General features: G+C 40.4%; 1 long non-coding RNA gene across 1 annotated transcript; it reads left to right on the top strand.

Moving 5' to 3' along the window:
- Positions 1-10473: 10473 nt before the first annotated feature.
- Positions 10474-11464, top strand: LOC121970717. Its single transcript, XR_006109005.1, has 3 exons — positions 10474-11032; positions 11132-11216; positions 11410-11464. It is a non-coding gene; the product is annotated as an uncharacterized LOC121970717 (long non-coding RNA).
- The last annotated feature ends 2597 nt before the right edge of the window (positions 11465-14061 follow it).

Raw genomic sequence — 14061 nt, 5'->3', positions numbered from 1 at the left:
TGTTAAGTAAGTCTAATTTGGAATTAGACTCATTTAATCAATTTAATTCAATGAATAGAGATTCATTAAATTTAATTTAATTTGAACCAATAGTTAGATTAGATCAACCAAGGCAGAGAAGTGGTCAAGTATGACTTGACTTGAGAGGAAGATGAAGGGTCAATTTTGACTTGACCATTTGCTACCTCATTGGTGAGTTGGCATTAAGTGGTCCAATGATGATGCTCCACATCATCATGGTTACTTAAGTGAATGCCACCTCATGGGAGTTACCAAGAGTTGTGACTCTTGGCATCTCATGGAGGTTACAATTCCCCTTAAAGTGGCCGGCCACTTTTTATGTGGAGTTAGTGCATTTTTGTGTGCTTGTGTGAGTAACTCCATCATCTTCTTCCTCTCTAGTTTTCTTCTTGATCTCCCTCTATGATACGAACCTCACCAACAAATGTGATGGAACCCGAAACAAAGGTGGATAGAACCCCAAGAACTAAACGACAAGAGTGTGAGCCTTGACCCGTAACCAAGAATTTGCACGAACCAAGCCTATGAAGGAAAGAAACGCCACACCTAGGGTGATAAGTTTCGATGGGTTGAACGCCACGAGAGTAGACTCGATAAGTTCAGTAAGTTCTTTCAAGAACTAAGAGAGCACACTATCTCACCAAAAAACTAAGTTGCTTTATACTAAGATGTCCCTCCCTTATATAATGGGAGTGAACAAGGAAAAATACAAGATAAGTACATGCACAATTAAAGTCCCAATGTTGCATGCCTCATGCAAGCTATCTAGAAACCCAAAACAAAATAAATGCATGCACAATTAGAGTCCCAAGTTCCATGCTTCATTAAACAATCTAAAATACTTAAGTCTTCATGCATGAATGAATTCCCATGCTTTACATGCTTATTAGCATTCTTCCGTTAAGCGTTGCCAGTCATGGATGGTTATGCCCGATTACGTGGATTAGGCCACAACTAGCAGTTGCGATTATCTTGGTTTCTCCTTGCTCATAGTCCTCCAAATGTTTTTTGATTAGCCCATTTAGTGCTTCCTTGAAACGCTTTTCCCGTAGTCTTGTAATTGGGCCTTCCGGAAGTGATAATTGATCTCTCCTATCTTCAGCCCTTGGGCATACATCATTCTCCCCTTCTTGAAAAGGATTTGTCCTCAAATCATCACCTGCATCAAACGGGGATAAGTCAGCAACATTAAAAGTAGAATGTACGCCATACTCACCTGGTAGTTCAAGTTTGTAGGCATTATCATTGATGCGCTCTAATACTTGAAATGGGTCATCCCCTCGAGGTAGAAGTTTAGAACAACGTTTGTCCGGAAATCGCTCCTTTCGGAGGTGCAACCAAACCCATTCTCCTGGTTCAAACATAATTTTCTTGCGCCCCTTGTTAGCTTGTTGCATGAATTGCTGAGTTCTTTTCTCAATATTCAGTCGTGCTTGTTCATGAATCTTCTTTACGAATTCATCTAAGTTTATATGCTCACTTACAGCTAAAGGAATCAAATCTAATGGTGACAAGGGATTGAAACAATAAACAATTTCAAATGGAGAAAATTTAGTCGCAGAATGTATGCTCCTATTGTAAGAAAATTCAACATGAGGTAGACAATCTTCCCATATTCTCAAATTCTTGTTAATGACCGCACGAAGTAAAAAAGACAAGGTTCGATTGATCACTTCAGTTTGCCCATCAGTTTGGGGGTGACAAGTAGTAGAGAACAACAATTTAGTTCCTAATTTCCCCCACAAAGTCATCCAAAAATAACTCAAAAATTTTGCATCTCTATCAGAAACAATGGTCCTAGGCATGTCATGCAACCTAATAACCTCTTTAAAGAACAATTCAGCTATATGCGATGCATCATCGGTTTTATGACATGGAATGAAATGCGCCATTTTAGAGAATCTGTCTACCACAACAAAAATTGAATCTCTCCCCCTCTTGGTCCGGGGTAATCCCAAAACAAAGTCCATTGAAATATCAGTCCAAGGTTCACTAGGTATAGGCAAAGGAGTATACCAGCCATGGGGATTCAATTTAGATTTAGCTTGTTTGGAAGTGATACACTTCTCACAAATTCTTTCCACATCGCGTTTCATATGAGGCCAAAAGAAATGATCCTGTAAAACCCCTAAAGTCTTAGTAACACCAAAATGACCCATCAATCCACCACCATGGGCTTCCCTAGTGAATAATTCACGTAACGAACACATAGGCACACACAATCTATTTTCACGAAATGAAAACCCATCATGCCTATAGAACTTACCAAATGCAATCTTATCGCATGCTTTGAACACCTCAGAAAAATCAGTATCGTTAGTATATAAATCCTTGATATATTCAACCCAAGTAACTTCGTATTTAAAGTGGACAGTAAAGCATACCTTCGAGATAGTGCATCAGCAACTACGTTCTCCTTTCCTTGCTTGTATTTGATCACATAAGGAAATGTCTCAATGAATTCTACCCATTTAGCATGGCGTCGGTTCAACTTATGTTGGCTCTTCAAATGCTTGAGAGATTGATGATCTGTGTGAATCACGAATTCTTTTGGCCATAGGTAATATTGCCATGTCTCCAATGCTCTCACCAATGCATACATTTCCTTGTCATATGTGGGAAAGTTGAGAGTGGCTCCACTCAACTTCTCATTGAAATAAGCAATGGGTCTCATTCCTGCATAAGCACAACACCTATACCAACACCAGAAGCATCACATTCGATTTCAAAGGTTTTAGAAAAATCTGGTAGGATTAATAAAGGAGCAGAACTTAGCTTTTCTTTCAAAGTGTTGAAGGCCCTCTCTTGCTCCTCTCCCCACTTGAATGACTCATTTTTCTTGATGACTTTAGTAAGAGGAGCTGCAATATTGCTAAAATCATGAACAAACCGTCGATAGAAGCTGGCCAAACCATGGAAACTCCTCACATGGCTAATTGTTGTTGGTGTTGGCCACTCTTGGATTGCTTTCACCTTTTCCTCATCCATCTCAACGCCTTTAGTACTAACAACAAAACCAAGAAACACGACTTTCTCCGTACAAAAGGAGCATTTAACGAGGTTAGCAAAAATCTTTTCTTCTTTTAGCACACTCAAAACTAACCTTAAATGTGTAACATGCTCTTCTAAGCTTCTGCTATAAATCAAAATATCATCAAAATACACAACTACAAATTTTCCTAAGAAAGCACGTAAAACATGGTTCATCAAACGCATAAAAGTGCTAGGAGCATTAGTTAAGCCAAAAGGCATTACTAACCATTCATATGAGCCATGTTTGGTTTTAAAACCAGTTTTCCATTCATCACCTTCCTTCATCCTAATCTGATGATATGGACCTAAGATCAATTTTTGTGAACACACAAGAACCATGTAATTCATCAAGTATATCATCAATCCTAGGAATTGGATGGTGATACTTTACCGTGATGTTGTTGATGGCTCGACAATCCACACACATCCTCCATGTTCCGTCCTTCTTGGGAACTAGTAACGCAGGCACGACGCAAGGACTCATTCTTTCTCGAACATACTCCTTTTCTAATAATTCATTAACTTGCCTCTGAAGTTCCTTTGCTTCCTCCGGATTACTTCTATAGGCAGGTCGATTCGGAATGGAGGCACCAGGTATGAAGTCAATTTGGTGCTCAATTCCTCAAATGGGAGGTAAACCATGCGGAACCTCTTCAGGAAAGACCTCCTCGAATTCCTGTAAGAGAGAAACAATAACACTAGGCAAAGAATTGTTAAGGTGGTTAGTGCTCAAGAGTGTCTCCTTATACAAAAGGATAAGGGGCAGCTGATTTGAAAACAAAGCTCGCTTAATCTCACTTTTTTTTACATAAAAAATATTTTTCTTTCTCTCTCCTTTTTTTCCTTGCCCACTCCTTTTGTCTCTTTCCTCTCATCTTCTTTCCTCTCATTTTTCTTTCCCTCTTCTTCTTTTTTCTCAATTTTTTTCTCTCAATTTCTTTTCTTTCTTCTTTTCATTTGCTTTGGTTCATCATATGAACCTAATCATTTAGGTTCATCAAATGAACCTAATCTCCATCTAATTACCCTTTGTGTATGACCCTATAGGTTCTTGTAACGTTGGCAATGCTCCTAAACCTATTTAGAAGTATAAGTAATGAGCGGTATCTAGCAACACATCATTACTACCCAAGTTACAAGAATGTTGAGATCCAACATCACCTTGTGACTACTAATTGTGACTCCTCACAATATATGACAAGTGTCCTGCTATCCTAGACATTTAGATTGATCAATATGAGGCATAGACCGTGTCATCCTCTAATCAATCTAAATCTTGAACTCCAAGTAGACTCACTCAATCAAATGAGCTCAATATCTCATATTGACTCATTTGGGCATGACCATGCACTTCGTGGTCTCACTCTATCAAGAATATCGATGTCACTCCCGTCATATAGGAGGGATAGATCCCATTTACATCACTCACATCCCTCCGCATAATTTGTTACATACCCAGTAATCGCCTTTATAGTCCATCCAGTTACGGGTGACGTTTGACGAAGCCAAAGTACGTAACTCCTTATGTAGGGAACCATTGTGGCTTCAGGTCCAAGGACTAGTAGTCATACTAATTTCCACATGAGAAAGTATATGACACTCATATAACGATCCATGATACTTTCTCATGGCGGGTTATTCAGTATACATTCTCCAATGCATACCCATGTGTCAACTTGATATCTCCATATCCATGAATTGTGAGATCAAGTCATCGAGTTGACCTACATGCTAGTCTCGTCGCATTAACATTGTCCCTGAATGTTAATACTCGACTAGGAATGATTAAGAGTAGTGTTCCCTATATCATCTCACTATCGATTCAACCAATCGATTGATATAGGTAAGAACCTTCTACTTAATGACGTTATTATACTTAGTTATTTGGCACCAATACAAGTATAATAACTAAAAACAAATGCCTTTATTTATATACAAGAATATGATACAACGAGTCCATACAACAATCATCAAATAATTGGCTCTAGGGCTCTAACTAACAATCTCCCACTAGCACTAGTGTCAATCAGTGTTGGCTCTAAGGCCTAATGACTTAGTGTGACCATCATGCTTTATCTGTGCCAAAGCCTTGGTCAAGGGATCTGCGATGTTAGCCTCTGTGGGTACTCTGCAAATCTTCACATCTCCTCTCTCGATAATCTCTCGAATGAGATGGAAGCGTCGTAGTATGTGTTTGGTCCGCTGGTGTGAGATCTATTGTTGTCACAATAGAGCTCAATAGGGTCAGCGATACTAGGAACCACCCCAAGTTCAGTGATGACCTTGCAGATCCAAACTGCCTCCTTTGCTGCTTCAGATGCAGCAATATACTCGGCCTCTGTCATAGAATCAGCTACTGTGTCCTGCTTCGAACTCTTCCCGCTCACAACACCACTATTTATGCAAAACACGAACCCTGATTGTGATCGATAATCATCCTGGTCGGTCTGGAAGATGGCATCACTGTAACCCTTTACAGCTAGCTCATCATCGTCTCCATATATCAAGAAATATTCTTTAGTCCTTCTCAAGTACTTAAGAATATTCTTGACCGCTATCCAATGGCTTTCACCTGGATCTGGCTAGTATCTGCTCGTCATGCTCAAATCATACGAGACATCAGGACCAGTACATAGCATGGCGTACATGATAGATCCTATGGCTGAGGCATAAGGGATATGATCCATGCGGTCTCTCTCCTCTCTAGAAGAGGGACCTTGAGTGTTCGAAAGACTCACACCATGTGACATTGGCAGAAATCCCTTCTTGGAGTTCTGCATGGAAAATCGTAGGAGTACCTTGTCAATATATGTACTCTGACTTAGGCCAAGCAACCTCTTAGATCTATCTTTATAGATCTGTATGCCTAGAATGCGGGATGCTTCACCTAAGTCTTTCATTGAGAAACAAGTCCCTAGCCAAGTCTTGACAGATTGTAGCAAAGAGATGTCTTTCCCAATGAGTAGTATGTCATCCACATACAATATGAGGAAGACAACTTTGCCCCCTACAACCTTCTTGTAGACACAAGGTTCATCTTCATTCTTGATAAAACCAAACTGTTTGATTGCATCATCGAATCAAAGATTCCAGCTCCGAGAAGCTTGCTTTAGTCCATAAATGGACCTATGCAGCTTGCATACTCTGCTAGTATGATGTAGATTTACAAAATCTTCAGGTTGTGTCATGTACACATCCTCGAGCAGGTTTCTATTCAGAAACGCGGTTTTGACATCCATCTGTCATATCTCGTAGTCATGGTATGCTGCAATAGCAAGCATGATCCGAATAGACTTAAACATCGCTACTGGAGAAAAGGTTTCATCATAGTCAATACCATGAATCTGCTTGAAACCTTTAGCTACCAAGCGACCCATATAGATAAGTCCATCCATGTCAGTCTTTCTCTTAAAGACCCACTTACACCCTATGGGTTTTACCCCTTCAGGTGGATCAACCAAAGTCCATACTTGGTTAATGTACATGGATTCCATCTCGGATCTCATGGCTTCTAGCCATTTTTGGGAATCTGGTCTCATCACAGCTTCTTGGTAGGAGGTGGGCTTAACCTCTATGAGCACAACATCATCATGGTCAGACAAGAGAAATGAGTATCTCTCAGGCTGATGACGTACCCTATCAGACCTGCGAAGAGGTATGTCTACATGAACTGGTTGTTGTTCCTCAACTCCTTGTGGAACAACATCATTCACAACACTTTGTGGTTCCAGTTCAACTTCCATCAAGGCTTCAGTGCTATTGTTCGCATCTTGAACTTCTTCAAGAACGAACGTACTCCCACTAGTCTTTCTAGAAACAAAATCTCTTTTCTAGAAAAACCCCAGTCTTAGCCACAACTATTTTGTGTTGACTTGGAATGTAGAAGTAATATCCCTTCGTTTCCTTGGGATATCCAATAAAATAACACTTGTCGGATTTGTTGGATTTTTCGGGCCGCGAAAACAGCTTTTTCGCGTTGCAGAAACCCCGAAACCCCTAGCCATTGGATCCGTGCGAAGAAAACTTTCAAAAACTACGAATACGAGTTTCTACCGAGATCTACTCCTAGATCTACATGGAAAAAGGGTTATACCTTTGAAGCGAAGCCCTTCGCGTATCCCGCTCGTCCTCGGTTTGCCGGATCTCGAAAGTGTCAAAGTAGACACTTCTCTATGTGTATCCACACAAGCAAGAGATGGAGAAAAACCTCTAAGGATGTGCTAGCAACCTTAGAGATCAGTAGTGGAGGAGGAGAGGGAGAGAAGAGAACCAAGGAAGAAGAAGATGGAGTTACACATGAAAAATGAAACTCCTTTTCATGAATAAAAGTGGCCGACCACATTTTTGGCTTGTAACTCCCATGGAATATCAAGAGTCACCACTCTTGGTAACTCCCATGAGGTGGCATTTGGTCAAGTCAAACTTGACCAAATGAAGAAGCCTTGATGATGTGGCATTGGTCAAGTCAAAGTCAAGTCAAAACTTGACTCTACATCTTCCTACTTATGTCAAGTCAAACTTGACCACTTCTCTCCCTTAGTTGATCAAATCTAACCATTGGTTCAAGTCAATTTTAATTTAATGAATCTCTATTCATTGAATTAAATTAATTAAATGAGTCTAAGTCCAAAGTAGACTCACTTAACACATGAACCAAATTGAGTCCAACTCAATTAGCCTACCTTGGATTACTCTTAATCCAATTTGGTTCATCAAATGAACCTAATCCTTTAGGTTCATCAAATGAACCTAATCCTTTAGGTTCATCAAATGAACCTAATCTCCATCTAATTGCCCATTGTGTGTGACCCTATAAGTTCTTGTAACGTTGGCAATGCTCCTAAACCCATTTTGAAGCATAAGTAATGAGCGGTATCTAGCAACACATCATTACTACCCAAGTTACAAGAATGTTGAGATCCAACATCACCTTGTGACTACTAATTGTGACTCCTCACAAAATATGACAAGTGTCCTTCTATCCTAGACATCTAGATTGATCAATATGAGACATAGACCGTGTCATCCTCTAATCAATCTAAATCTTGAACTCCAAGTAGACACACTAAATCAAATGAGCTCAATATCCTATATTGACTCATTTGGGAATGGCCATGCACTTCGTGGTCTCACTCTATCAAGAATACCGATGTCACTCCCATCATATTGGAGGGATAGATCCCATCTACATCACTCACATCCCTCCGCATAATTTGTTACATACCCAGTAATCGCCTTTATAGTCCATCCAGTTACGGGTGACGTTTGACGAAACTAAAGTACATAACTTCTTATGTAGGGAACCATGGTGACTTCAGGTCTAAGGACTAGTAGTCATACTAATAGCCACATGAGAAAGTATATGACACTCATATAACGATCCATGATACTTTCTCATGGCGGGTCATTCAGTATACATTCTCCAATGCATACCAATGTGTCAACTTGATATCTCTATATCCATTACTTGTGAGATCAAGTCATCGAGTTGACCTACATGCTAGTCTTATTGCATTAACATTGTCCCTGAATGTTAATACTCAACTAGGAATGATTAAGAGTAGTGTTCCCTATATCATCTCACTATCGATTCAACCAATCGATTGATATAGGTAAGAACGTTCTACTCAAGGACGTTATTACACTTAGTTTATTTGGCACCAATACAAGTAAGTATAATAACCAAAAACCAAATGCCTTTATTTATATAGAATATGATACAATAAGTCCAAAAATACAATCATCAAATGATTGGCTCTAGGGCTCTAGCTAACAGGATTTGGGTCCAAGTTTGTCCGAGACTTGACGTCTAACGTAAGCCACACAACCCCAAATTGATGTGAGCCAAGAAGAGGCATTGAAGGGAATTGGGGGACCCATGACAAGGTCCAAGACTAAGAGAATGAAGCAAGCTTTGGAAGGCTTAATAATGAGGCTCAAGGAAAAGGAGGATCAATGCACAATGGAGGCAACAACTAAGTGGATCACATTCCTTCAATTTGAAAGTGAAATTGGACCAACATGAGGACCATTTTCGTGTGCATGCATGGGGGGGTTTTCCTAAAGTGACTTTTGATGTCCTTTGTGGGTTTTTAATGCATTTTTGAAAGTTCCTAAGCTAGTATAATAAATACCATGCATGCATGGTTGCATTAAGCTAGTATTAGGGATTAGTGGTTGCATTAGTGGATAATAAAACCCATGCATGCAAGCATGATATTTATTGCATAATTAGTGCATAGGGGATCTTAAGGGATGTTAAATAGGAGAACACTTGTATGACAAATCATGTAAGTTTGAATGAAAATTTGGGTTTCTCTTTTGTGAGAGCTTCCTTCTTGTTCTTAGGCAAAGAACTAATTTCGATCTTATCAAGGTAACTTGTGGCGATCAAAACTGCATGACTTATCACTCACCTTCTCATCTTGCTTGAGTGTGGCGTCAATACCCTTCCCCAAGCTGAATTTCAAGGCGATCTATTTACAAGGTTTCTTTATCATTTGGTATCAGAGCCTTGGCTCCTTGATTTTTAGGTTAGTATCTTGTTTTCATCTTTGTTCTTGTCCATCTTTGTTGATCTCTTCGTCCCTATCTATAATAAATTTCTATTCGCTATTTGGGTCCTCAACTCAAAAAAAAAAAAAAAGGAAAATTCGAAAAAAAAATCATTAGAGTCATTGATTTCTGATTGAAAAAAAAAAGAAGAAAAAAAAGGGAGGATTTGTGAATTGAAAGGACTCAATATTCTTTCTTTGTGAAATCTGAATTCAAAGATATATTCCTTCCATTGCTCTTGGTCATTGCTGAATTTCTCGTTTTATCCGTTTATTTCTCTTGTTCTACTCATATTTCTTTTGTTGGTTTCTTATTCACTTTATTGTTTACTTGTTGTCTTGAGAAAGATATTGATAAGGTTCTTTCTTTAAGAACTTATAAAGGAAGCTGAGTGGATAAATTTGAGTGCAACCACGTGAGTAGAGTGGTGAGGTCCGTCTAATATTTCTTTTGTAATTTTCCTTGTCATCTTCTATTTTTTTGTTGCAAGCATGAGTGGGGAAAAATCACCTAATTCCCCTAGGCGAGATCTTAATAGGCTTCAAATGGAGGCACTTACTCAACAATTTGAGAGAATACTTCAAAGACAACTTGAAGAAATACAAGAAAGGATGGACCGACTTGAAGGAGAAAAAGTTTCGAACCGTGGGGGCAATTCTTGTAAAATACCGGAAAATAGGCGAATATTAATAAGGGATTTTTCTGGAATTTTTGGAAATTTTTCAGGAATTTTTCGGAGCTCGTACGAACGAGTTAACGGGGATGAAAACGGGGCCCGGAAAAAAAAAATCTGTTTAGGCTACCCTATTTAAGCGAGGAGAAGATTATATTTATATAATATTTTTCCTTTTATTTTCTTATTCCTTTTTATTTACATTTGTCGCCGTTTTTCTTCTTTGCCGAGCCGTGCCCGCGCGCCCTCTTTTCTCCCCGACGCCGCCGATCTCGTCCGAGCCCTAACCGCCGGGCCGGCGGTTTTCCTCCTCTCCTCCTACTTCATCCTCCCTTCCACTTCTTCTTCTTCTCCCTCCGGCGACGCCGCACGAGCACAATCGAACCGGACTATCTCCTTGCCCTAATCTGTCGTCGGCTGAGTTCCTGCTACCTTTTTCCTCTAGCCGACGCCAGCCACTTGAGTAGCGCCGGCCACCCCCGATCGCCGGCACTCGAGTACCACTGTTTGGGTTCTTCTGTGCCCTAGCTTCTGCCGCCGACGACGAGAGCCACTGCCGATTCCTTCCCTGTGCCCTAGCCGACACTTGCTCCCGAGCCACTTCGACCACCCCGACTGTTGACCGAGCAGCACCGCTGTAAATCCTTTCCGGCACCTCTATCCTTCCGAGCAGTGCAGAGCTTGGATGTTCTTCTCTGTTATTGATCAATCCTTCTTTGTGGTGGATCAACAAGCACAACTATGAGTTAGGTAAGGATTTTTGTTAAGGTCAACAGTGATATGGATTTAGGTATACTACTATAAGGTTTTCTACTAAGTTGGATTTGGAATTTGTTTTCCAATTGGCAGCGAACGGTCTGAAGTTGCTGGATTCCGGTCTTTCCGTTGTGAATCGGATCAGTTGCCATCACAGACGACTGAAGGAGAGTTAGAGGTAAGGATTATGGTTTTGATATTTGTGGTAGATTATTGCTAGTTGAGTTAGTAATAATTAATAATTTAGGTTCGGAAGTTATGTAATGGTGTAATTGGGGTTAATGAAACTAACCATAACTGGTCAGTGGGTTAGGAATTTGTTTAGCTATTTGTTTATAATTAAATTAGCTAAACTGTGCGATTTAACACAGGACTTTGATTTGAGACGAGCATCTCGACGCCCGAGTTGGACCATTTCGATTGGAGGCGGGTACTTTGACTTATGTCTTTTGATATGCATAATAAAGTGTTTAACATATAGCAAGAATTGTGTTTTCCATTTTATTCGGTTGGTCACTACATGATCTGTTACATGTTGTTTGTTTATTTATTTTGCACTGCATGTTATTATTTATCTGACCATACATGCTTTCGGTAGTGACCCAACCATGTGATATATCATGTTCTGGACCTAGGGTTTTATATGATACCCTATCTGTTTGTGTACCTTCCATTTGATACATTGACTTGTGGTACACCTTGTATTTATGTATGGATCTTGCTATGCTATTCATGAGATTGCCATGTTTAGTGTCATGCATCATGTTTGCATCTTTGTCGCGATTATTAGCTCCATGGTTGAGCCCATCGCCCATTATCAGACACACCACCACCACCCATGGGTTAGTGGTATATCGAGCAGTGTGTGACGGTCATTTGCTCCGCTAGTCGAGGACTCGCGTGGTAGCCGATCGATTCTCTGTTTTCAGCATTTAGTGTAGCAGAGTGGCCGGCAGATGGTGGACTTTGTTTGGCTCCGTCTGGTCGACGACTCAGCCGTAGAGATATCCTCCCGCTGTCACAGCGGAGATGAGAGCATCGAGCTTCCCATTTATGCGAGTTAGCCGAGGGCAGAGTACTCCAGATTCCGTCCACTCGATCATCGTGAGCAATGATGTCCGAGTACTTGGCCACCATACGATTTATCGATTATATTATTGTGATTATTATATCTGCATTTGTATGGATGCATTTGATTGACATCATACTGATTACGATTTCTTGTTTGACGACTGCTACTTTTGTACTGATCCTGTTAGTTGTCTCCCGATTTCATTTCGATTGCATTTATTCCTTCTCGATTCGGAGACGCGTGATTAGTGTTATCTATTATTTGTTTTATTATGTATATCAGTCGAGTGTTGGACTCACCCGCCTCCATTGTTGATATTTTCAGGTCGAGGTTCCAGTCGCTGACCCCCCATCTGCACGTGGAGCTAGTTCTCTACTAGATCATTATTTGTTTTATTTTGGCCTTTTTCTTTATCAGACTTTGATTTAGTATTGTCTTTGGATTTTTCCTATGGATATTGTATGGAATGATACCTTTTGATGGATTTTTGATATGATATTGGATTTCATTCTACTACGTGCCTGCCTGGACGGCAGAAGAGGTGAGTTCGTTGGATTTGAGCTTTACGAGTGTAGTGGAGTAGGGTGGATTTTGAGTCAGAGTCCTATTGTTATGGATATCTTTATTAACTGCGTGGTGCTTGTCTTTATTTTTTTGTTATCATTCCAGCCGCCTGTGGCTGATGTATATGTGAAATGTAGAAAGTTTTATATTGTCCGCCGTACAGGGGAGATGCTGCCGAAATTTCTTCGGACAGAGACTCCTCTGGGGCGTGACAATTCTAATCATGAAGAATTTCGTCAAAGTGAACCATTCTATGATTCACCAAGAGAAAGAAGGTGGCATGAAGGGGGAAGAAGACATGAAAGAGGAGGTAGAGATCATAGATGAGAAGATGATCTAGGAGGTGTGAAAGTCCAGATACCTTCCTTCCAAGGGAGGAATGATCCTGAAACATATCTTGCATGGGAGATGAAAATAGAACAAATTTTCTCATGCCGCAATTACAATGATGCAAAGAAAGTAAAGGTGGCTGCCCTTGAGTTCACCGATTATGCCTTAATTTGGTGGGATCAATTGCAAAAGGAGAGAAGAAGGTATGGAGAACATCCTATCAACACTTGGGACGAAATGAAGACTTTGATGAGGAGATTTGTGCCTTCCCACTACCATAGGGAATTGCACAACAAATTGCAAAGACTCACCCAAGGGAGTAGGAGTGTGGATGATTACTACAAGGAGATGGAGGTGGCTTTGATTAGGGCCAATATTGTGGAGGATAGGGAAGCTACCATGGCTCGGTTTCTCCATGGCCTAAACCGAGACATTGGAGACATTGTGGAGTTACAACATTATGTGGAGCTTGATGACTTAGTGCATCAAACAATGAAAATAGAGCAACAATTAAAGAGAAAGGGCGTTATGAAGAAATCATCTTCTCCAAACTACTCTTCAAGTTGGAAGGACAAGCCAAAGAAGGAGGGTTCTTCTTCAAATTCTAAGGAGGCAGCAAGCACTAAGAAGCCTATTTCTACTACCTCTTCTTCCACTTCTAAGAGTAGGGATATCAAGTGTTTTAGGTGTTTGGGAAAAGGTCATATTGCATCCGAATGCCCGAATAAGAAGACTATGGTGGTGAGAGATAATGGGAGTATCTCTAGTGAAGAAATTACTTCTCATTCCTCTTCCTCAAGCGATGAGGAAAATGATGGAGCAGCCTATGCGCAAGATGGAGATCTCTTGGTGGTTAAGAGATTATGTTGGATCGAGACGCGCTAGAGGGGGGGGTGAATAGCGCTCGTGGCTAAATCGTTCGATTATCAGAATCGTAACACGTTCGTAGAGTAATTAAAGCAGCGGAATAAAAGAGACAAACACAAGAACACGGTCGTTTACTTCGTTCGGAGCCTAGGTCGACTCCTACTCGAAGGCCCGCGATCCTTGATCGCTT

Source organism: Zingiber officinale, chromosome 1B (assembly GCF_018446385.1).
Source record: "Zingiber officinale cultivar Zhangliang chromosome 1B, Zo_v1.1, whole genome shotgun sequence".
Taxonomy (NCBI): Eukaryota; Viridiplantae; Streptophyta; class Magnoliopsida; order Zingiberales; family Zingiberaceae; genus Zingiber; species Zingiber officinale.
Note: the sequence above shows the minus strand (reverse complement) of the source record. Positions and strands in the feature narration are given on the sequence as shown.